General features: G+C 33.9%; 1 protein-coding gene and 3 long non-coding RNA genes across 7 annotated transcripts in view; 2 read left to right on the top strand and 2 right to left on the bottom strand.

The window, feature by feature from the left end:
• LOC117219946 (metabotropic glycine receptor) overlaps positions 1-26312 on the bottom strand; it is a 297453-nt gene that overhangs the window by 179509 nt on the left and 91632 nt on the right. The gene's annotated exons all lie outside the window — the stretch shown is intronic.
• LOC117219985 (uncharacterized) lies at positions 552-2658 on the top strand. 2 transcript variants are annotated; one of them, XR_013033561.1, is made up of 3 exons: positions 552-729; positions 1483-1658; positions 2318-2658. It is a non-coding gene; the product is annotated as an uncharacterized LOC117219985 (long non-coding RNA). The 2 variants fall into 2 exon arrangements; XR_004490154.2 differs by having other exon boundaries at positions 552-1658.
• On the top strand, positions 6236-8282 carry LOC117219980 (uncharacterized). Its single transcript, XR_004490145.2, has 2 exons — positions 6236-6602; positions 7912-8282. It is a non-coding gene; the product is annotated as an uncharacterized LOC117219980 (long non-coding RNA).
• LOC143259554 (uncharacterized) lies at positions 8876-17398 on the bottom strand. 3 transcript variants are annotated; one of them, XR_013033560.1, is made up of 3 exons: positions 16139-17376; positions 12112-14507; positions 8876-9014 (listed from the first exon to the last, which is right to left on the bottom strand). It is a non-coding gene; the product is annotated as an uncharacterized LOC143259554 (long non-coding RNA). The 3 variants fall into 3 exon arrangements; XR_013033559.1 differs by having other exon boundaries at positions 12112-17398; XR_013033558.1 differs by lacking the exons at positions 12112-14507; positions 16139-17376 and adding an exon at positions 9684-10559.

Below are 26312 nucleotides of genomic sequence, written 5' to 3'. Positions count from 1 at the left end.
TATGAGCAAAGAGACTGAGAGAGAGAGAGAAAAAATGAGATAGTATGAGCAAAGAGACTGAGAGAGAGAGAGAGAGAGAGAGAGAGAGTGAAGTGCTAAGAAAATGCAATGAACAAAAAGAAAGAAAGAAGAAGAAGATTTGAAGAGCGGATATTTGAACAAAAAGGTCGTGGCATTCAGAAATGAGACGTGTCGTGAGCGAGTCAAGTCGTACATCGTTGTAATGAAGAGAAGTTGTAACGTTGTTGAGACTCGATATGTTGTTTTTGTTAATACACTGTTATTCTTATTATTATTGTTATTTAAGTTATGGCTTGTTCATCTTTACCAGAGTGAACTGTAGGATTTTAGATTTTGAAGGAAGCATGCGTTTGCCTAGTTAGCTATCGGCGCTAGTGCAAGCATTAATAAAACATCGCGTCACTGGAAAATCATGGCACACCCATTCCGAGTTTGATATCGTAAAACGAGTTATCTCGTCCAACGGGGAAGAGATAAGACCCTGGTATAAGAGGCATTTTTGTTTGTTTTCTGCAGATGTTACGCGAACTCGGAGCCGCAGGAATAATGTTCCAATATTTGTCGTTTAATTTGAAATATGTGTCTTAACAATCATTCGAAGGCAAGAGAGTAGTTTAGTAAATATTGTTCTTGCAATATATCCATTGTAGACGTACAATGTTGAATATTGCAAGGAAATATTTGAACAACGTTATACTAATTTTCCAAGTAATATTCTTATAAATAAGCTTAAACAATATTTTATTATTTTCTAAAATACCGTTTCGATATTAAGCACCGTAGTTTGCTTTCGCAATGCGATAGAAGTGCGACGAAAAATAGTTCAGCAAGTTTTGTCACGTCATTGAAAAAGAGAAACTTTCCTTTATATTGTAATATAGACGCAAAAGTGTAAAAAAAATTTTAATTCGGTAGAACTGTTCGAATTCGGAAAACATTTAATACATAGCAATGTTATTCACGTCGCTTACAACTTTGCATTCAAATTGCAATAGAACCGCGACGAAACATTGCAAATAATCTTTCGTGTTAATATATTGAGGGGGAAACTTTTCTCTATAATTACAAAATAATCTTGAAAAACAATTTTCGAAGTCCGCAGAACCATTTGAACTTGTAAAACGTTAGAAAATGGCAATATTATTCACCTTACTCGCAATTTTGCGTTCAAAGTGCAATAAAACTGCGGCGACACATCGTAAATTAATTTTTAAAACGACATTTTATAGGTGAAACTTTCCTGAATACCGTCGCATTAAATTAAAGGTCGTTAAGAATTTTTAAACTCCGTAAGATCATTTCAACTTCTAAAGCGAAAAATAGCAATTTTATTCATTTTGTTTGCCACATTGCATTCAAAGTGCGATACAACGGCAACAAAAAATCGCCGATCAACTTTCAAGACGTCATTCTTGATAGAAGCGTTTACTCGGCGAGGTGTTTAATATTTGGTTTCACCAGGGCCCGGCATTTCCAACAGTTAATGTGTCCAAAGACAGACGATCATTTTACAGTTTCGAAACGATAAGCGGACAATCTCCGATAGCCTTTCACAAGAACGCCAGTTTACAGTTGGGATCGAACGACGACGGTTGAGAAAATCCGATCTTAATCGTCGAAACGTCCGTCTAATTCAAGTAAGCTACAATTAATCCGTAATTAAACGGCGAAACTTCATAATGTATTTAATTTTCCGAAATTTATTTCTAGAGAAAAGAGGGATTGGAAATATTTTATTTTAATAAATATTCTTGTTTGGGAATGATGTGTTGACATTTGGTCAGGATTGAAAAGAAACTACTACATGTTCGAGTTTGTTGCAAATTTTATATTTATATAATGTGTGGAAGAAGATTATAAAATATACTAAAATTTGTTAGAATTTGTTTAGTTGGCATAAATTCCCCTTTATTCGTCAGAGCTATGAACAACCTTACCATAGACCGAAATCAAAATAGCGAATGAATTGTGACTAAAACACAGTTTCCAGTGCAAAAATACGTAAACAGAAACTATATCCGTAAAATTGTACAAAAGTCTGATACTCAGGGGCCTATAATTCATAAAAAAAGTATGAAAATAATCAAAGTGATGACGTCTCCCGATCCCTAATTACGTGCACGCTATAGTAAAAAAAGAATCAGATATTCAAAGAACCAATTTAAATATGCAAAGTAATTATTACTAGACCCCTACTCACCGCACCTATTTTGCAATGACAATGTTATGTGGTATGATGAACAAAAAATCTCTAAAGATATTATATTTATTATAACTGATAATTTTTTGTATCCAGAAAGGCACCAAGTGATTGGAAAGAGAATCTGTAATGGCGGAAAAGCAGGAGATAACTGAAAAAATTGTAAAGAAGCCTCCACGCATAACAGTGAGAAGCATCATCGGTGCGCCCTACAGAGATGATGTGAAATATGTAGACGGTGTCCCGCACAGAAAGGACAGGGCTGGAAACTGGCGGCCGGTGATTAGTATAGACGTAAATGACACTTAATTCTACAACTGATACCTAGTCTTAATTTTACTATTCTACGGAGCGATTCGGTCGTTAGTGATTACGTTTGATGAGGGACATAGTTTATTCATGTATATATTGTGACCGAATAAATGCTTCATAGATTATTCGATGGTGTTATCGTCTTCATCGGAACCTGATAGAATGCTTCACGATGGAATTAATTTGTTCGACATAATTTCATATTGTTTTTAGAAATGTTATTATGAAAATAATTATAAAGTTACATTTGATTGTTGGGAAAGATTGTTGCAGATCGAAATGTTGGAGTGTTTGAATATTGACGTATTAGAATATTAATATATTGAACGATCACTTTGTTGAAATATTGCAGTATGCAACTATTGAAAACATTGAAATATTGAAATATTCATCGTCAGCAGATTTCAGCATTAATCTAGGAAGATATTGAAACGTTAAATTATTTAAATATTGAAAGATTAATCTACAAAAATATTGAAATATTATTCAATTAAATTATTGCATTGTTAAACTGCTGAACTATTAAGAATGTAAAATATCGAATGATTAAAGTATCAAAACATTTAGATATAAAAATATTAGAAATATTGGATCTATCTAATATTAGTAAATTATTAGTTATTATCAGGTACCTACTTCTTTCCTAATTAAAAATGAAAGTATTAACATATGAAATATGTTAATTGTTGACCATTTTACTAAAATACTGTTTGAAAATTCTATCCCCATTTTACTATTTAATTACCACTTTACAATTGCATTTCTATTTTACTCTTGCATTACTATCTTTATCAATTATTATTACTATCTTAATCTCTCAATTATCACTCTGCTATTGCATTAGTAATTCTTTTCTATGCAACTATCACATTACTATTGCATTATTAGATTGCTATTTATTTCTCACTTTACTACTGAATTGTTGTTTTAATATTGCATAACTATTTTACTATTGTAATAGTATATTATAATTGAATTACACCTTTGCTATTGTGCTACTATTTTATTATTGGATTACCATTTTACTATTGCATTACAATTTTACTACTCCTTTATTATACATCTAGTGGATCAACATTTTACTATTTTAATATTAGATGTCCATTCGAACGAATCACTGTTTCACCACCGAATTATTGTCTTATGACTGTATTATTAATTTAGTATTGCATTACTAATTTATTATAGCATCACTATTTTACTATTGAATCACCATTTGACTATTGTTTCATTATACCTTGAGTGGATCACCATTTTTTTACTATTGCATTATCATTTTATTAACAGATGAACATTTTAATGAATTACTGTTTTTATTGTGTTTCAATTTTACTATTGCATTACTAATGAACTATTACTATTTTATTACTGTTTTACTATACCACTACTGGGTCACCGTTTTACTCAATATTTTAATAGTTAATCATCATTTTTCTCAATTACGGTTTTAATATCAGAACATCTTATCTATGCTAAATTACTGTTTCAATACTGAATTATACTAATTTCTCCCTAATTCGCGCTCAGATCGCGCACAAAAATGGACAATTTGGGAAAATCAGATACGATTATTCGAGGCTTGCGTCTCATTTTTATAATTGTTGACAATCGCTAACTATAAAAACGAGCTATATCGAACTACCGTAAACGAACTGTATCATTTGAAAATGCACGACTAATTTCCTATTATATTCCTATCCTATCACTATTTTTCTATCAAATCGCAATTCCTCAACTATATCATTCTGAGATTACCATTTCACCTGTCAAAGGAAATTTCGCAGTCCACACAAAACAACAACAAAACCTCCAAGACGAGACGCTGACTACATAATTGCCCGCTAAACGGGCAATAGTCTGGCCGATCGCGAGATCATCGAATCACGCTCTTCGATTTCGAAACCGAAAAGCTTGTTATGCCTTCTGATGATTCTTCTCGTTTTTTCGGGTGTCCCTATGACGACATGGAGTCTTCGAAGACCTTGGCAATGTTGCGAGGTCGACCTTCGGCAGCCTCGAATGCTGGTACGACTTCAGAAGACCCTTCGAAAGTGCCGAGTTTATGACACGTCGCAGCTGTTGAGAAAGATGAAACGGAAGATTGGACATCCAATTGGTCGCCAAATGTTAAAAAGGTCTTAATCTCAAAAGTAGCCTTTTGTCCGTGTCATAAACTCTGTCCACGAAGACTCCACGTGTTTTGCTCCTGTGCGAATAGCCGCCAACCTAAATGCCGAAAATCGGAGTGCGACAATTTCCAGCCTTGTCTAGTTTCTGACCTTGAGGGCACCCTCCAGAATCAGCGCCAATTACCGAACCTAAATTTCGAATCTCTAACGTGGACTCCATCGTCTCCGGACTTAGAGAAGCTTCTGTCTGATAGTACAGCTTTTAATCATCGGCGACAGGCTTCGGAAGAACACTCCGCGCTATCATCAACGCGATGACTATTGCGAAGAAGACTGATACGTCAAGAAAACGTGTTCTTTTTCCACTAACGATCGACGGAACTGATCTTCTCGAGGAACGTGGTCCTCCTTAACACTTTATCGACCGCTAGCCTATTTATCGGCTTTTCGATTGCCAATGTTTATCGATCGCTAGCCTATTAATCGGCTTTTCGATTGCCAATGCTTATCGACCGATAGCCTATTAATCGACTTTTAGCTATCGACGGTTTTCGCTTCTTTACTGTTTTGTTAGTAGCTGACCTCCTGTATGCTGACCTCCCCATATCCTTATGAATTATATTTATAATAATTATTATTATTTATTATTATTTTTAAAGGAATAAGCACAACACAATGAATAGCGAAAATTTAGCCGGTACTGGGAGCAAATGCGCGCGCGACTAAGCCAGTCCTTACTGAGTGGCAGCCTCAACCACGACCGGACGATAAAGTGTTAAGTAGCTTTCTCTGATGATGTCACTGTACCCTTTCCATCGCTCACCATCGCCGACGATTATGCGTGTTACCAAATGGAATCTCCGCGATGGGAGATCGTCGAGACCTTGCCGAAAATGCCAGATATCAATGTTACTCAACTGATTCACAACGTTGCGTGCAAAGTGCGACAAAACCGCGACGACGCGTCGCAAATTAATTTTTTCAGCGCCGTTTTATAGGGGAAACTTGCCTCTATAGTGTCGCATTAAATTAAAGGCCGTTAAAAAATTTTAAACTCCGTCAAAATCATTTCAATCTGCGAAGCGAAAAATAGCAATGTTATCGCTACATTTTGTTTGCCACTTTGCATACGAAGTGTGATAGAACGGCAAGAAAATAATCGCAGATCAACTTTCGAGACGCTATTTCACGTGGTAAAAGTCGCCCTATAACGTCGCGTTAAATGAAAAATCGAATGAAAATTTTTGAAAACCTGTACAGTCGTTTGAATTTATAAAATAATAATGAAATGTCAACGAAATAGCATCTTCGATTTCCGACTCCGTTGTGCAAGAAAAAATTTTTTCAATATGCAAACTCCGAAATCGTCAAAGTAGACGTTTCAGACTTTAAAATGAGCTTAGGCAGAACGTTGTGTGATTTTTTTCCGCGTAGTTACAGAAGTTCAAATTTCGTCAACTCGTCGGTGATAATTAAGCGGAGCCTTAATCATCAAGTTAGGAACGATTGCTTCTGTTAATTACGTCAACGCCCACAGCGATTTGTAATTAAAATTCGTAACTGTCTAGTATGTCTCGCACACATTAGTAGTCCCATCGGTATTTCGAAGGACCAGCTAAAAACACAGCGAGCGTAGTAACAGTTCGTTTATTTCCGTTCCGAAACTGGCAATCAACGCGAGATTAATGCCGGATCCGAAGGATTCGATCTTGATAGAAGTGTTTACCCGATGCCGGTGTTTAAAGTTCTATTTTATCACGGCCCGGTATTCCCACCAGCCGTGATTGTTCAATGACAGACGTCCGTTTTACGAGCGCGATAAAATTTCGAAACGATAAGCCGACAATCTCCGATTCCCATTGTCAAGAGCGTCAGTCTACAGCGGCGATCGGACGACGACGGTTGTGAAACCGGCTCTCACTCGACCAAACACCGTCAAGGTAAGCTACATTTAACCGCAATTAAACAGCGAATCCTCGTAACGTATTTCATTTTCGTTCAGAACAGGAATTGAAAAGATTTTATTTCAATAAATATGTTTGTTGTTTCAAGATGTGTCGAAGTTTGAAAAGGTTTGACAAGGAAACTGACACACGTTCGAATTTATTGCAAATTTTGTATTGATGTAATATGTGGTCAAGAAAATTGCCACATGCTCGAGTTTGTTGCAAGTTTATTTCGATTTAATTTTGTGGAGAATGAAAATGCTACATCTTCGACTTTGCTGCAATTTCATTTTGACACAATTTATGGAATAAAAAATGCTAAATGTTCAATCCAGATTGTTGCTACTTTAGTTGCTACTTTAATAGTTGTTCCTTGTGAAGAAGAAATTTGTTACATGTTCGAGTTTGTTTCGATTTAATTTCGATAAAATTTGTGGTGAAAAAGAAAACTGCATTTTCGTGTTTGTTGCAATTTTATTTCGATGTAGCCAAGAATAGTGCTACATGTTCGAGTTTGTTGCAATTTGATTCTGATGAAATTTGTCGAGACGAAAACTGCTGCTTGTTCGAGTATATTGCAATATTTAGAATATGATATACGTTCGAGCATGTTGGAATTTTATCTTCCTATGATTTGTAGGAAATGGAAACTATAAAATTTTTTCTTAATATTTTACTTTGTTGCAATTTATAGGAAACGGAAAATTGCCAATTTGACCCGAAATCCGTGACCTCTCCTTGTCGGTGGCCCATAATTTATAAACGAGTAAAATGTAACCAAAGTGATGGCATACCCCCCCCCCCCCCCCTATTACAGCCAAAGGTAGAAAAAGCAATATAACTGTACCCAATAACCAGTTCCAAAACGCAAATTCAGAAATAAAATTTGCATTTATAAAATATGCAAGAATCCGACGTTTCCAGATTCTTAATGGATCAAGAAGATTAAAATGTGCATCGTAGCTGAGAGTGAAAAAAAGCAAATCAACTGTACCCAAAAGCCAGCATCCAACACAAATCAAGCAAATAAAATTCCAAAAACCAGTATCTACTAGACAACGCGCAAATAAAATCTGCAAATTAAAAATTATATAAATTATAAATTATAAAATATGAAAAATTCAAATATTAAAAAATCCACGATTCTTGAAAATATATGAAACGTGTAAAATAATACCTTCGATCTACCGTAAACCTGCAATGATTATGTCATTTAAAATGATGGACCAAGTCTCTGAATTTAATTTCAAGGAAGGATATTATTTTATTATTTCCTATTAACAACGTAATTTTCTTTTTCCAGAAAAGCGATTAGTGATTAGAAAGAGGATCGATGATGGCGGAAAAGCAGAAGGTAACTGAAGAGATTAAACAAGCAGACGCGCAGGAAGTATCCACACTTGAGCCTCCTCAGATAACATTGAGAAGCATCATCGGTGCACCCTGCAATGATGATGTGAAATATATAGACGGCGTCACGCACAGAAAGGACAAGGCTGGAAACTGGCGGCCGGTGATTAGTATGGACGTAAATGACACTTAATTCTGCTGCTATTACGTACTCTTAATTTTACTGTTCTACGAAGCGAATCGGTCGCTGGTCATTATATCCGATGCGAGGAAATAATTAATTCTTTGCACAAAATGTAATCGAAATAAATGCTTCATGGACTACTCGATGGTGTTATCGTTTTAATCAGAACCTGATACAATGCTTCACGATGGAATTAATTTGTTCGACATAATTTCATATTGTTCTTAGAAAAGTTATTATGAAAATAATTATAAAGTTACATTTGATTGTTGGGAAAGATTGTTGCAGATCGAAATGTTGAAGTGTTTGAATATTAGAACGTATTAGAATATTAATATATTGAACGATTACTTTGTTGAAATATTGCAGTATGCAGCTATTGAAAACATTGAAATATTGAAATATTCATCGTCAGCAGATTTCAGCATTAATGAAACCTTAAACTGTTTAAATATTGAAAGACTAATCTACGAAAATATTGAAATATTATTATATTGAACTATTGCATTATTAAAGAACTGAATTATTAAGAATGTAAAATATGAAATATATATGATTGATGTATTAAAATAATTAGAAATATTGGAACTATCTAATATTATTAAATTATTAATTAATATCAGGTAGCCTCTTCTTCCCTACATAAAAAAGGAAGTATTAATATATGAAATATCGTCCAAAGTGAATATTTCCTAAATATTCTTCAAGTGTGACCAAAAATCTCAGAAACAGATCACAAGCAGCAATAATTAATATTTATTGAATAAAGTTTACAAACAATTCCCATAGCACAATTTTGTTATCCCAATATCAAAGCAGTCGATTATCTGGTTCTCCAGGATGCCCATTATCCAACATCAAGGTGGGGTGGACTGGAATCAGAAGAAACATCACAATGCATTTAAGAAAACGATCTACCATTGTGTTTTACTTTTTTCCACAGTATATATCTTTCGTTTTTGCCAGGTCCACACTGAGAAATACATAATTCACGTATGAATGCATCTCATGGGCTTGGAAAATGGATAAATAATATTTAATGGATAAATTATATATGAATTAATATGAAAGTTGATAATTATTTAACCAGTCTCAATTTGGTTAAAATAATCTCTGAGAATACCCTTTAGTGGATTATTGTTGGTTTACTATATCCATGAATTTACATATTACTATACTAATTTAGATATTACACGTTACTACTATTACTTTATTGTTTCTCTGAATTATTTTCTTTCGTTTCTATTCATACATATAAATTAATATTTTTAATATTACTGCATTACCAGTTTACTATTGCATCGACATTTAACTCGATCGTTGTTTCACTATTTAATCGCCGTTTTATTCAATTACAGTTTTAATATAAAAATACCATATCATTGCTGAATTATTATTTTAATATTAAATTATCCGATTATTTTCCTATCGAACCACCATATCGCAAAATCACAATGCTTATATTGCATCATTCCGGGATTCCCACTTTAGCCAACAGAAAATACAACGACCACCAAAATGATTCCATGTAACTCACTCACAAGGTCACTAACTACAGGCCGACAGAGCTCATTCTGGTCTCGCCTCATTCCTTTAGGACATTCTCTAAGAGGAGCGGAGATCATTGCAGAGTTCGCAGAGTACCCAAATCTGTCCTGCCCTGAATCTCGACCAACTAAAACGGATCTAGGATCGTTCAGACCTTGATCATCGTTCACAGGCTTCGGGAGAACACTCTGCACTGTCATCAGCGCGAAGACTATTGCGAAAACGAACTTCATATCGCCGAGAAAACGTGTTTTCTTTCACACCAACGGTCGACAGAACTGATCTTCTCGAAGACCATGGTCTTTCTTAAGTATTGTTCTCTGCATCGATGATCCCTCCTTTTCCATCGATCACTACCGCGGACAGGTACGAGCAGCAGGAGATCGCGGGTTTAATTGGCCGTCATAATCGTCGGCGATTATGCCAGTTGTCGGATAGAATCTCCGCGACTGAAATTGCTTTCGGTGGATTGTTAATCAGGATTATTCATTGGCAAGGTCGCCGGGGTTACCTTCAAACCGGAAAATCATTTGGGATCTATGGATAGATCGATCGATGAAGTCAGCTGATTGTCAGCGATCGAATGATAACGGGTTTTCAGCGGGGTAATAAATTGTTTGGATGGTTTCATCGATCAGGGTCGATCGATTCATTGTTGGAGAGTTTCAAGGAAGTTGCAAGGTGTGTGCTCAACTATACAAAAAATTACAAATTACTATGTTATCATTGAATTGTCATTAAAAATAATCACTAAATTGCTTTTTTACTATTAGATTACCATTATAAATAATTACTAAATGAATGTCCCATTGTTAAATTAGCTTCTTGAATAATTACTGATTTACAACTTTACAACTGAGTTATTCTTTTATTGAATCACTAAATTCATATCGAATTGCTATTTCATTATTGAACGTAATCTGACGTAAGTACTATTTTACTACTGAATCACATAACATCTAAAAAGTTGATGTACTGCTTTTTGTTGCAATATTATTGCACTTTAAATGCAAAGTTGCAAGCTTCATGAATAATATTACTAACTATGGTAATTTTCAAAATTCAAACAGTTCTACCGAATTAAAGAAATTGTCTGGACTTTTGCGTGAAGATGACATTATAGAAGAAAGTTTCTTCTTTAGAATGGCGTTTCAAAAGTATCTCATTGTTGAATTACCTTTTTAAGTAATTACAGAGATTTACGACTTTACTATTGTACTACTAAATTATATGATTGCTAAATTTCACATATTATTGAATTCCTACTCATGAACTAGCATACTAATGAAATAACATTTTACTAAATAATCCTTTTACTATTGATGTATCATTGTACATGTGACGTCTATCTCCAGACCCGCCAGCAGATGGCTTCTCTACCCGCAAATAACCGATCCAATTTGTATATCTACAGACTTCGTCCCTTCAACCACCGCCAAATACATAATTACAAAATTAAATATGAAAATATTATATATAAATATTAAAATTTTACTATAGAATTGTGATTTCACTATTGATTTACTATTTTACTGTTGCATTACTGTTCTATGTAATCACTGTTTCAAAATTGGATTTCTATTTATTTACTGTATTTCAATTTTATGATTGAATTGCCATTTTATTATTGAATTATCATTTTACTATTGTATTAAAATTGTATTACAATTGTACTTTTGTTTTACTATTTTATACTCTTCGTTGATCATTTTGGTCACTGTTTGTTTGCATTTTTATTTTACTCTTGTATTACTGTTTTAACAATCAATTGTCCGTTTGCTATTGAATTACCATTTTATCATTATTTAACTATTTTACTATTTGATGACCATCTTACTGAATCAGTGTTTTCTAATTGAATCCCAATTTTACTATTATACTACTATTTTACTATTCAATTGTCATTTTACAATTGCTATTTTACCATTGCATTACTATTTTATAATTGAATTACCTCTTTACTATTGTACTACTGCTTTACCATTGAATTAGTATTTTAATATTGCATTACAATCTTATTATTATTGTGGATGACCATTTTAATAAATTACCATTGATTTCCTACTTCACTATTACATTACTACTTTACTATTACATTACTATTCCACTAGTGGATCATCATTTTACTCAATTATTGATTTAATATTTAGTTACCATTTTATTCAATTACTGTTATTATGAAAATACCACATCGTTGTTGAATTACCGTTTCAATATTTTATTATAATTTGACTGCACGACTCTTTTTTTCTCTACTTTCTTGCTATCCTATTTATATTCTTCTATTGAACCACTACATCGCAAAATCACTATCCTCTATTACATCATTTAGGATTACCACTTTTCTATTCAAAGGAAATTTCCACAATTATCAACTCTTCAAATCACCAACGATCTCCAAAACGATTCTAGCTCACTCACCTATTTTCCTGCAATCACATCCCGACAGTTTCCAGTCGGGCTCAGTTTTTGACCTTTAGGGCACTGTTTATACGGAATGTCAATTATCGAACCGGGAGCTGCTCCGGGCTTCAGCAGGATTGGAGGAGCTACAGGTACACCCGCATAGTGTAGCTCTTTATCATCATCTACCGGCTTCGGAAGAACACCCTGCCCAATCATCAGCACGAAGAAAACTATCGCGAAAACGAACTTCATTTCTCTCTGAGAAGACGCGTTGCTTTCGCAGCAACGATCGACACAACTTAACTTCTCGAAAGACATGATCCCCCTTAAGTATCGTTCTCCGCATCCATGATGTCACTATACCCTTTCCGCCGATCACTATCCCGAACAGGTTGGCGTACCAGAATATTGTGCAATTAATTTGCCGGCAGAATCGCCGACGCTTATGCAAGTTGTCAGAATAATTTTCGCGGTCGGTGTTGCCGAAATCTTGGCGGAGCTGCCAGATATATCTTCGGCAGGTTGTTAATCAGGTTAAAAATCGTAAAAATTGGTGAGATGTGTTCTCATCTATATATGTTAATACCGATTACTATTCTATTATTAAGTTACCGTCTTAGTTAATTACCAAGTTACTATTTTACTGTTTGACTACAAATTTGAATAATTACTAAATTAATGTTTTATTGCTGAATTTCCTCTTTTCGAATAATCAGCAATTTATTACTTTACCATCGAATTATTATTCGATTGAATTATTAAATTTCTATCGCATTGTCAATTCCATTATTGAATTGTCAATCGACACGATTACTATTCTCTTTTCACAATTACTATTTTATTATTCTGTTACTATTTCTATATTGAATTATCGTTTTACTATATTACTGTTGCAGTCATTTTTTACTATTGTTTTGCTATTTTTATATTGAATTACCATTTTACTATATTACAGTTGTTGTCTCATTTTACTATTTTATTGCTGCTTTTATATTGAATTACCATTTTACTATATTACTGTTGCTGTCTTATTTTGCTATTGTATTGCTATTTTTATATTGAATTACCATTTTACTATATTATTGTTGCAGTTTTATTTTGCTAATGCATTGCTATTCTTATATTGTATTATACTATTTCGCTATCACATTACTATGTTACTATTCTGTTACTATTTTTTATAATGAATTATCATTTTACTATATTACTGTTGCAGTCTTATTTTACTATTGCATTGCTATTTTCATATTGTATTATACTATTTCATTATTACATTACTATTTTATTATCCTGTTACTGTTTTTATAATGAATTATCATTTTACTACATTACTGTTACAGTCATATTTCACTGTTCTGTTACTATTTTTATATTTAATTACCATTTTACTGTTGCAGTTATAGTTTATTATTGTATTGCTATTTTACTATTGAATGAGTATTGTATTCGATTATAGCTTCACCATTCAAGTACAATTTTGCTACTGTTCTTTCATTTTATTATTGCGTTATTATTTTATTATTTGATTACCATTATACTATTCTATTACTATTTTACTATTAAATCATCATTTAATCCAATTATTATTTTTCTACTTGATTTCATGCAATTGTTGTTTTAATATCAAAATACCGTACCATTGTTAATTACTGCTTTGTTACTGAGTTCCTTTTTTTCAGAATTATTATTCTACTATGGTGTTTTTATTTTCCTATCGAACCACCACATGCCAAAATCACAATTGCAATCTATTGAGATCCACTCCTTACCCAGTACAGGAAATTGTCACAATCGCTCTAAACCCCACAGTTCCAACGATGACCTCGTATCTGAACTGGAGGACATCGTCTCAAAGGGGCAGTAATAATCTGAGGATCCGTGTAATATTCAGGCTTCCGTGGCGTGGATGTCTCCTGTCTCGAACCTCCATCAGCTACATCGAGCGTAGGATAGTTCAGGCCTTGATCATCGTCCACAGGCTTTGGCAGTACACTCTGTATTATCATCAGCCCGAAGACCATCGCGAACACAAACTTCATTTCTCGCCGGGGAAACACGTTTTCTTCACATCGACTATCGACAGAACTGATATTCTCCGGGAATATGATTTTCCTTAAGTATTGTTCTCTGCATCGATCATCTCTCCCTTTCCATCGATCATTATCGCGGACAGGTTCGAGCAGCAGAAGATCGCGGGATTAATTCGCCGGCGATTATGTTTGTTCAAAGGTAAAAGCTTCACGACGGCTGTTGCCGAGATATTACTGGATGTGCCAGATGATTTGCCAATCAGTTTGTCAAATCATTTCTTGCCAAGGTCGTCGGGGTTACCTTCAATCCAGCCGGAACGACGTCTTATGGGATCCATGAATACATAGATCGATCGATTGAGTCACCAAAGTGTCTCCGATCTGAAGAAAGAGTAATTCCCAGCAGAGTATTGAATAATAGTTTGGATGATTCCGATAATGTGTCATCGAGACGAACTTCGATTAGGTAAAATTGTTCGATCGATTGGGGAGTTTTGAGAAAATTAGGTTAGTTATGAAATATACTACCGACCGATTATTTTTCTATGTAGAATCAAGTCATTGATCTCATATTTAGAAATCATCATGGTGTGCGCCCATTTATACACAAAATTACTAATTACCATTTTATTGTTGTAGCACCGTTTGAAATAATTACTGCACTATTTACTGTCCTATTACCGTTTGAAAGCAGTACTGCTTATTTACTTACTATTCTAAATAATTGTTAAATTAAAATCATCATGGTGTGCGCCCATTCATACACAAAATTACTAATTACCATTTTATTGTTGAATCACCGTTTGAAATAATTACTACACTATTTACTGTTCTATTACCGTTTGAAATCTCAGTACTGATTATTTACTTACTATTCTAAATAATTGTTAAATTAAAATCATCATGGTGTGCGCCCATTTATACAAAAAATTACTAATTACCATTTTATTGTTGAATCACCGTTTGAAATAATTACTACACTATTTACTGTTCTATTACCGTTTGAAATCTCAGTACTGCTTATTTACTTACTATTCTAAATAATTGTTAAATTAATATTTCATTCGTATATTACCTTTCTACATAATTACTAATTTACTATTTTACTATGGTATTAAAATAGGTAATGTAACATTATGGGATTACTAAATTTCACATAGAATTATGCAGTTGCTATTTCACCATTGAATTACCGTTTTAATATTTTGTTTCGATGTTAACATTGAATTACCCTTTCATTGCTGCATTAGTATCTTATTATTCGATAAACATTTTACTGATTTACTGTATCACCATTGAATTCCTATTTAATTATTGTATTACTATTTTATTGTTACCATTTTACTATTTTACTACTTATTGTTCAGAATTATAAAATTAACGTATTACAAAATTTCGAAATTCCTGTTGCATTTTTATTTTACTATTAATTTACTATTTTACTATAGAATCACCATTTTGATATTTCATTACTACTTTACTATTGCATTGCCATTTTTCTCTTGAATTACCATTTTACGTGTAACATAACTATTTCACTATTCGATGACAATTCTACTCAAATACTGTTAGAAAATTGAATTGCTATTTTGCTATTGTTGTTGCTATTAATTACCATTTTACTATTGCATTACTATTTTAGTAGATAATTACCACTTTACTGTTGTGTTATTGAATTGTCTTTTTAATATTTACTAATCATTTTACTCAACTACTGTTTTGATATCAAAATACCATACCATTGTCAAATTATTGTATAATTATGTTTGTTTTCTGTTTTAATTACTGTTTAATTACTTATAATTTGGCTTACTATCTTAGTATGATATTACTATTTTTCTGTCGAATCACTACATACACACGCACGCACACACATACATACATATGCACATACACACAAAATTCTCCTATTACATCATTCCGGGATTTCCCCTTTATCTAGTACAGGAAATTCTCGCAATTATCGAATTTTCTACAATGCAACAATGCTCTCCACAACGATTCTAACTCACCTAATCGCGATTAACCGGAGTCCGACAGATCCCAGCCTGGTCTAGTTTCTGATTTCCAGTGCCACTGTTTAAAACGAGCATGCACAATTCGGTGACACTACCTAAATGCTTTCTACTGAGTCAGCATGGACCGTTTTTTCCACAAACTTTGAAAATTGTGTAATTTCTGAACTCTGCAATGTCAGCTGATTTTTTTGAAATTTTCGAGTTGCCAATGCTTTCGTGTCAGTTACTATTTCACTATTCTATTACACACACACAATTGTAATGTTATAATTCATTATTGAATTACTATTTCACTATTGCACTACTGTTTCAGTATTGTATTAAAATAATAATGTAATTCATTATTGAATTACCATTTCTCTATTGCACTCCTGTTTCACTATTGTATTACAATTATAATATTGTATTTCATTATTGAATTACCATTTCACTATTTTACTACCAGTTTCACTATTATATTATTATGTCATCACTGAATAAATATTATACTTAATTACTGTTTCACCATTGAAGTACTACTTTACAAGTAAATTGCCATTTTATTATTGCATTACTATTTCATTACCGGATGTCCATTTCACTGAATTACTGTTCCTCGATTAAATTCCTATTTAACTATTGTATTACTATTTTACTATTGTTTTACCACTCTGCTAGTGAATTGTAAATTGTAATAAATTAGTAAAGTAAAGTAAATTGTAATTTACAACAATTGTATTATTGAAGTGTCATTTTATTACTGAATTACCGTTTTACTGTCTCATTACTACTTTACTATTCAATACCCTTTTACTATTGTGTTACTATTTTGCTAGTGAATTATCATCTCACTATCGTATTATTACTTTACTATTGAATATTAATTGTATTCAATTAAAGTTTCACCATTCGAGCACTATTTCACTATTCGATTTCCATTTTATTATTGCATTAATATTTTATTACTGGATGACCATGCTACTATTGTATTACTATTTTAGCATTAAATCACCATTTTATTTATTGTTTAATTACCATTTTACGCAACTACTGTTTTATTATCAAAATACGATATCACTTCTGAATTACTATTTTATTATTAATTTAATTGTATCATTGTTTCATTATTAATTTATTATCAATTTAACTGTATGGCTATATTTTCCCATCGAAATACTAATCTACTATGCTGTTACTATTTTCCTAGCGTCACTTTAATTCCAACAATTGTCGCAATCCCCACAAGACAACAACGGCCTCAAAAATGATTGTATAACTCACCCACTAGATTGCTCTAAACAATGGTACGACACTTCCCAGTTTGGTCCATTTTCTGACCTTGAGGACATGCTCTCAAAGGGGCGGAAATGATCTCAGGAACCGGGAAATGTGCACGTGGCGGTTCCGTGTTCTGGCTTGAACCTCGACCAGGGAAAACCGGCCTGGGGTCGTTCAGGTCTTGATCATCGCCCAAGCGCTTCGGCAAAACACTCTGCACTATCATCAGCCCGAAGACTATCGCTACAACAAACTTCATATCGCCGAGAAAACGTGTTTTCTTTCACACCAACGATCGACAGAACTGATCTTCTCGAAGACCATGGTCTTCCTTAAGTATTGTTTTCTGCATCGACGACCCCTCCCTTTCCATCGATCACTACCGCGGACAGGTTTGTGCAGCAGAAGATCGCGTGATTAGTTCATCGGCATAATTGCCGGCGATTATGCGTGCAGCAAATAGAATCTCCGGTGTTGCCAAGACATTGCTGGACGTGCGAAATGACATCTCAGTTGATCGTTCGTCAGGATTATTTATTGTTAATGTCGGCATGGGTACCTTCAAGATAGTTGTGCTCTATGAATAGATCGACCGATATAGTCGCCGAAGAAGTGTCTCCGATGTAAAGAAAGCGGGGACGAAGCGAAGTTATAATTTGTTTGGATGGATTCCACGACGTGTCGTCGATAGATTTCGATCAGGCGAATTCGTTCAATCGATTCGTTGTTGAAGAGTTTCAAGGAAGTTAGGTTCGCTGTGAAATACAATATGGATCGATCGTTTTTCTTGGTAGAATCAAGTCTCCGATCATATATTTCATATATTTAAAAATCATCAAAATCGAAGGGGCGTATGCTCATCTGCACGCATAATTATTACTTATTATTTGGGTATTAAATTACCATCTGAAATAATCACTAAGTTACTAGTTTACTATTAGATTACCGTTTAAAATAATTATTGAATTAATATTTCATTGCTGAATTACCTTTTTAAATAACTACTGATAAATTTTAAATAATTTACTATAGGTAGTGTAATATTAAAGAATTACTAAATTTAACATAGGATTATGCCATTGCTGTGTCATCATTGAATTATTATTTTAATATTTCATTTCTATTTTATTAATGAATCAACATTTCTGTATTGCATTATTATCTTACTATTGCACTACTATTTTACTATTAAATAACTATTTCACTGTTGTATTACTGTTTCATGTAATCACTGTTTCAAAATTGTATTTCTATTTTATGATTGAATTGTCATTTTACCATTGAATTACCATTTTAGTATTGTATTACTATTCTACTATTGCATTATTATTTTATTATGGAATTGTCATTTTACCATAGAATTACTATTTTATTGTTGCATTACTATAATACTTTATGTAATCACTATTTCAAAATTGAATTTTTATTTTTCTACTGTATTTCTATTTTATGATTGAATTACCATTTTAGTATTGTATTACTATTCTACTATTGCATTATTATTTTATTATGGAATTGTCATTTTACCATAGAATTACTATTTTATTGTTGCATTACTATAATACTTTATGTAATCACTATTTCAAAATTGAATTTTTATTTTTCTACTGTATTTCTATTTTATGATTGAATTACCATTTTAGTATTGTATTACTATTCTACTATTACATTATTATTTTACTATGGAATTGTCATTTTACTGTTGTATTAGTATTTTATGTAATTACTGTCTCAAAATTGGTTTTCCATTTTTCTACCGTATCTCTATTTTATCATTGAATTGCCATTTTATTATTGAATTACCATCTTACTATTTTATTACAATCGTACTTTTGTTTTACTATTCGTTGATCATTTGACTCACGTACTGCTTGAACATTTAGTCCCCATTTTATTATTGAATTACAATTTTACTATTGCATTTCTATGTTACATTTGTATTACTATTTTACCAATCAATTGTCATTTTACTATTGTATTATCATTTTACTATCATTTAAGTATTTCACCATTGGGTGAACGTGTCACTGAAACATTGTTTTATAATTGAATCCCTATTATACTATTATATTACAATTTTACTATGCAATTATCATTCTATTATTGTATTACTATTATATTATTCACTTGTCATTTTACTATTGTATTACTACTTTAGAAGCAAATTACCATTTTACAGGCGTATTATCGAATACTCACTTTATCAATTAATGACCATTTTACTGGATCACTGTTCCAATATCAGTATACCACACCATTATTGAATCACTGTTTTAATATAGAATTATAATTTGTCTACATTACTATTCTCTTACTGACTTATGCTATCTTAGTATGCTCTTATCACGAAGTTGCTATTCTCCTTTCATATCGTTCCGAGGGTCTATTACCTAGCACAAGAAATTTCCACGATCATCGTGATCTCTACAATACAACAACGACCTTCGAAACGATTCTAACTTATCTGACACATCTTCATTAACTCAAGTACGACAGATCCTCCCCATGAATTGAATCTGATTTTCGGAACTCTGCCGTATAGGATATCGTATAATATAGTAAATTCTCCCTGATTGATGTTGAGATAGCACACAAAAATGGACGATATTAGAAGAGGAGATACGATTATTCGAGCCTTGCGGCTCGTCTTTATAGTTACCGACTGTATAATGGTATCTCCTCTTCCCAAATTATCCACTTTTGTGCACGATCTGAGCGTCAATTAGGGAGAATCTACTGTACTCCGTTGCTCTCTACTTAGCAATTCACGAACAACCATCATCACCGATCTTAGAGAAGCTACAGGTACTGTCTGTTGATACAGATTTTTATAATCGATTAGATAAGATTGTTATAATCGTCCACAGACTTCGGAAGAACATCCTGCTCTAACATCAGCGCGAGCACTATTGCGCGAACGGACTTCATTTCGCCGTGGAAACATGCTTTTTTCCTCAACAATGGACGATAAGACCTGATCATCGCTAAGGCCATGGTCTCCTTTAACCCGAGAAAGATAACCTACGCCGCAGAGGCGCCTGCGAAGACTGTTGATTTTTGTTAATTTTTCATAGAGGTCTAGTGATTTAAGTTTAAAATTACTTAAAATATAAAAAAATATAATATAAATGCATTTTATTTTTACAATAATGCCAAACCTTTAAAATGACTAGATTAACTTAAATAAATATCCATTGTTAGTATAAAATTGACGCCTTGGAAAAGCATGCGCCTCTGAAGCGTATGGTTATCTTTTACGTACGTTGTCATATGGTTATCTTTCTAGGGTTAAGTACCGTCCTCTGCATCAATGATGTCACTACACCGTTTCCGCCAATCACTATAACGAACAGGTCCTCGCAGATCGGTCGATAAAGGTCGCGTGCTTCGTTCGCCGGCATAATCGCCGGTGATTATGCGTGTTGTCAGATAGAATCTTCGCGGCGGGTGTTGTCGAGACCTTGCCGGAGGTGCCAGATGACTTCTCGGCCGCTTATACCGCGATTCCCGGTTATCAATCAGGATTATTTACCGGCAAGGTCGCCGGGTTTACCATTAACCTAGCCGTTGAGACGTTGGGCAGGATCTATGAATAGATCGATCGATAGTGTCGCCTGTGTGACACGGAGCGCAATACACAGTTTGGATGGTTCCGATGATGTATCATCGACAGATTTCGGTTAGGTAAAACTGTTCGACCGATTCGTTTTTGGAGAGTTTCCAATTTGCTGTGAAATCTGGATCTATCGCTTTTCCCAAAAATGTCTCGCAATCCGAAAATAGGGGGTTCCTGAGGTCATTTGAAGTAACTTTTTCGGAAGCGAAAATGCAATCCGTGGCTTTTTTCACGAGTTATTGAACGAAAAACAGTGACCAATGAATGCCGAGATCAGCTGACGCGAGGCGGCCGAGACACCCAACAATTTCAGCCTAATCTAGTCTGTCTTAAAGTCGACACTTCCAGCTTTCATTTAAGCTAAATTGCGTAGAAATAGCCCCACGAGAACATATCTTTAAAAAAAAATAGAATAAAATAAAAATATGAATTCGTTCCAACGCTAAGATATAAAACAGAAACTATTGATATTGCAATTGAACATTGCCCCCAATTTTTCTAAAACCACAAAAATATAGCAAGTCCAAATAGTAATAGTCTCAATTCAGTGGCCGGAGTGGGTCTAAAGATGGCGGTCGCTCACCTGATTAAACGTAGCCCACGAGAACACATTTTCCGAAAGCGTCGAGAGATTGCCCTGGTGGGCAAAATCCAGGATAAGTATCGCCGCTGCCTGGCGTGTCTGGGCAGTAAGGAAGTCCAGTTCTGGGGTCCCTGAAGCCGGTGTCGACACATATCGGTTTCCCATGAACGTCTTCGGTTACCAGCAGCAGAACCGCCGCCAAAACTATGCACATCGTCCTCATCGCTAATGACATCATGCTCCGATCGACTCCTTCGCTTGCAAGAAACTGATTCTCGCGAGACAGATGGCCGGCCTCAAATATATCCGGATTTCTCGCAACATTGATGTCATCCGACCATTGCTGGAGGCGCTGATAGTTCGCGATTACGCGATCCCTACGTGCGTCACTGACAACAATTATGATTTAACGTCGATTGAAATTCGTTGAAATTCTTCCAGGATCGTTTTAAGCAGCAAACAATGTTTTAAACCTGTTTTTTAAATCGACGTATTAACACGTTCCGTGCCACGTGTACCATCAATGGTACACGCTTGCATGTTTACTTAGTGAACTGAACAAATTGTTTACAAGAAATTTAGAACCGAAGAATCAATTTCCACCGCAAGAATGGACGTTGATAAGTTTTTGTTACGTTGTTATGTGTACGAGAATTAATAATTGCACGTAATACATCAAGTTTTAGTAAAATATCAAAGTGTGAAGATTCGAGTAAAAAAAGCTCGGCACGGAACGTGTTAAAAGATGATTCGTGATTTTTCTGCGCGTTTTTATCGCAGTTTAAGTCGCAATCGAAGTGAACAATATGTGATGTCTGATTTTTGTTTTCAAAGTTGAAACGAGATTTTACAGCGTTTCAACGATTTTCGACGACTCTTCGTTCGATACAACGTCGTGGAGGGAAGCATGCCCTTTAAAATTACGTCCCGAAAGTCGAATTGCGATATTTCTTCGTGCTTTTGTCGCCGTTCAAATATTCGGTTGCAAACGAAGTAGACTATATTATCTAATTTTTGGAATTGATACGATTTTGGTGTGTTTTAACAACTTTTAATTTAATGCGACGTTATAGAGGGAAGTCTCTTCTTCGAAATGAAGTCTCGGAAGTTGAGTCGAAACCTCGTAATTTTTGTTTCAAAAATTGAATCGATTTCGCACAGTTCAGAATACCTTTGTCGGGTTTTCATTTGATGCTGCGACGTTATAGAGAGTATGCCCTTTAAAATGTCCTCTCAAAAATTGCTATCCGATCGTTCTTCGTGATTTTATCGCATTTTAAGTACGAAGTTGCAAGCAATATTAACGATACGACTATTGTTCGATCTTTTTTCGAAGTCAAAACTAGACTACAGAATTTACAAATTTGTTATCCAATTTTCCGTTCGATGCGACGTTATAGGGGAATGTTCCTCGAAGTGACACTTTAAAAGTCAATTCGCGATTGTTTACTGCAGTTTTGCCGCACTTCGAATGTAAAGCTGCAAACGCGATGAATGATATCGCTGTCTTACGATATTTTGTAAGCTCAAACTTGTTTGGAGAATGTAAGAAGCTTTTTATGAGTTTGAATTTAATGGGACGTTATAGAGGGAAGTATGCCCTTTGGAATGGCGTATGAAATTTTTATTTGCGACTTTGCATCGCGGTTTTATCGCACCATGAATACAAGGTGTTGGACACAATATACAGTAATTTCTCCCAGAAATGTTCGGTGGTCGGAATTGAAACCGGCAGATCTGAGAATACTAAGTCGCAATTTTTCGGGCTTCGCGGCTCATTTTTTATAGAAATTCGGAGCAGTCGGCAAAAAATGGCAGCGGCATGCCGGTGTACATTAATATGAATACATAGTAATGCTAGAATAAAAACCATGACTTAACTTTTTTATTTCTAATTTTCGTACCACGATTCGAAGGCAATTCGGAAGCCACGTGACACGATTCGAAGGCAATTCGGAGGCCACATGACACGATTTGACGTTCACAGAACATTTTGTATTGTCTTCCGGTAACTCCGCCAATCCTTAGCATCGACGTAACAATAAATTACATAAGCGTAGCTTATGTAACGACTAGCACACGGAAATTCACAACAACTCGAAATTTAGCATTTTCGGGAGAAATTACTGTAATCGTTTCTCGAATGTTTTGCAAATTATAACGATTCTACAGAGTTTAATCATTCTTTTCCTCGACATTCGATTAAAAAATGAATTTAATTCAATTAAAATTGTTCATTTATAGAGGAAAGTCAGTGAAGTTTATTTTCGATTTTTTGTTGCAATTTTAACGCACCTTGAATGCAAAGCATGATGCCGCGACAAAATATTGCGGATTAACTTTCGAGATATTATTTGCAAGCAAATAACGTCACGTTATGTCGTTGCGTCCTCTATAACGTCACGTTAAGAAAACTTTGACGAATAATTTTTTATACCCTTTAGAGTCGTTACAATTTGTAATATTCTACAAATATTACAAAAATATTATAAAATCGCAGTATCATTCAGCTTGCTTGCAACTTTCAATTCGAAGCACCTTAAAATCGCGACAAAACATCACAGATCAATTTTCGAGATCGTATTTTAATGTCGAGACTTACCTCTATAAGATCGCATCGAAACGTAAATAAAAAAACAATTTTTTGAATTTCTTAGAGACGTGTGAATTCGCAGAATTTTAAAACATGGCATCATCGTCAATCTCGTTTGCTGCTTTGCACTCAAAATGCGACCAAACTGAGCCGAACAACGCAAATTAATTTTTAAGGTGTCATTTAAAAAAAATAAACCTTGTCTTATAACGTCACATTCTATGGAAAATCGAATAAAAATTTGTCAATTGTGTAGGTTCATTTCAACTTCTAAAACAGCAAAAAATAGGTGTATTCTTGATCTCACGATAAACGCGTGAAGAAAAATCGGAGATCAATTTTTGAGATAACGTTTCGAAGGGCAAACTCTTCTCTATAACATCGCGTAAGATAAATAGCCGAAGTATATTTTTTAAATTATGTAAAATCGTGCCAACTTTTGACACAAATATTACACGATATTGTTCATTTTTCCCGCAATATTTTATTCAAAGCGCGATAAAATCTGGACAATGTTGTAACAGAACCGAGACTTCATTTGAAGAGAGACTTCCCTCTGTAAATTCACGTTAAATTGAAAGTTGTTAAAAATCGTTTAAAATCTCTAAAATCGTTTGAACTTTTAATGTAAAAATTCGACAAAATATTTTTCATTTCACACGGAAGTTTTAATTCAAAAAGCTTGACAAGGTTGCAACTCAAGTTTCGATACTTCAATTTCAAGGGGGAGACCTTCCTCTGTAAAGTCACATTAACTTAGAAGTCATTAAATTTTGTTTGAACTGTCCAAAATAGTTTCAACTCTCGAAACAAATATTGAACAATATTATTCATTTTCCTAGCAACTGTCTGTTCAAAGTGCAACAAAAACCGTGTTAAGAAATCGTTGATCAGCTTTTAAAAAGCCATTTCGGAGGGGAAATTTCCCTCTATAACGTCGCATCAAAGAGAATATCGAGAAGAATTTTGTAAACTTCGTAGCATCGTTTTACCTTGCAAACACCAAAAGATAAGTACATATATTGTCCATCTTGCAACTTTGTATTCAAAGCGCGACAAAGGCGTTACTTTAAAGAGCAAAGTTCTCTGTGTAACGCCACATAAAATGTAAACTGGTTAAAAATGGTTAAAACACTCCAAAATCATCTCAACTTGTAAAACAAAAATTAAACAATATCGTTCACCTCGTTTACAACTATGCATTAGAAATGCGACTAAAAAAACTGCGTTCAAAGATTAAAAAATTTACTTTCGAATTTCCATTTTAATCCCTCTGCGATATAACATTCGATTAACCAAGTAAACAAACCAATTACGATCGTTCAAAGTAGTGTTTCCATTAATTTCGTGGAACAATGTGCTTACTAGAACGGTTTCCGACGCTTTAATAAACGAAGGTGTTACAGCGTTCGATGTTAAGTCGTTGCCGGAACAAAAGGGATAGGAGGATATTCGTCTCGCTGTGACAGCGAAAGGATAATTGGAGTGACAGCAGTCTTTAAGAGGCGACAGTTAACGGTGCGGTCTCCATCATCTTTATCCGCTAATTACTCGTCGAGGATTACCCGACCAGGATGATGATGTGTACGCTTATCTAGCATCTGTCGGGTAATAGCATTTGTGCATCATAGGAGAACTCGTGCCAAATGTGGTAGTTGTCTCAGCGATACCATTTTAACATAGTTATCGAAGCAATTCTGCCGATCAACTAACGGTAAATCAACAATTGTGAATAATGATTTCTATCGAAATTTATTTCTATTACATCGTAATATTAATGATCATATAATGTAGAATTACAAATAATATTGTAATATTAATGATCATATATATAATATTACAAACAATATTGTATTATTAATGATCATATAATTTAATATTACAAATAATGTTCTAATATTAATGATCATATAATACAATGTTACAAATAATATTGTAGTATTAATCATCATATAATACAATATTACAAATAATATTTTAATATTAATGATCATATAATATAATATTACATATAATTATATATGTAATATTGTATAGAGTCATATATGTTGATATGATAGAATGGAAATAGGAAGTAAGGAATATATTATTATTAACACAATGAACAATTTTAATAGTA

Source organism: Megalopta genalis, chromosome 5, assembly GCF_051020955.1.
Source record: "Megalopta genalis isolate 19385.01 chromosome 5, iyMegGena1_principal, whole genome shotgun sequence".
Classification (NCBI taxonomy): Eukaryota; Metazoa; Arthropoda; class Insecta; order Hymenoptera; family Halictidae; genus Megalopta; species Megalopta genalis.
The sequence above is the reverse complement of the archived record's forward strand: the minus strand, read 5'-3'. Positions and strand labels throughout refer to the sequence as shown.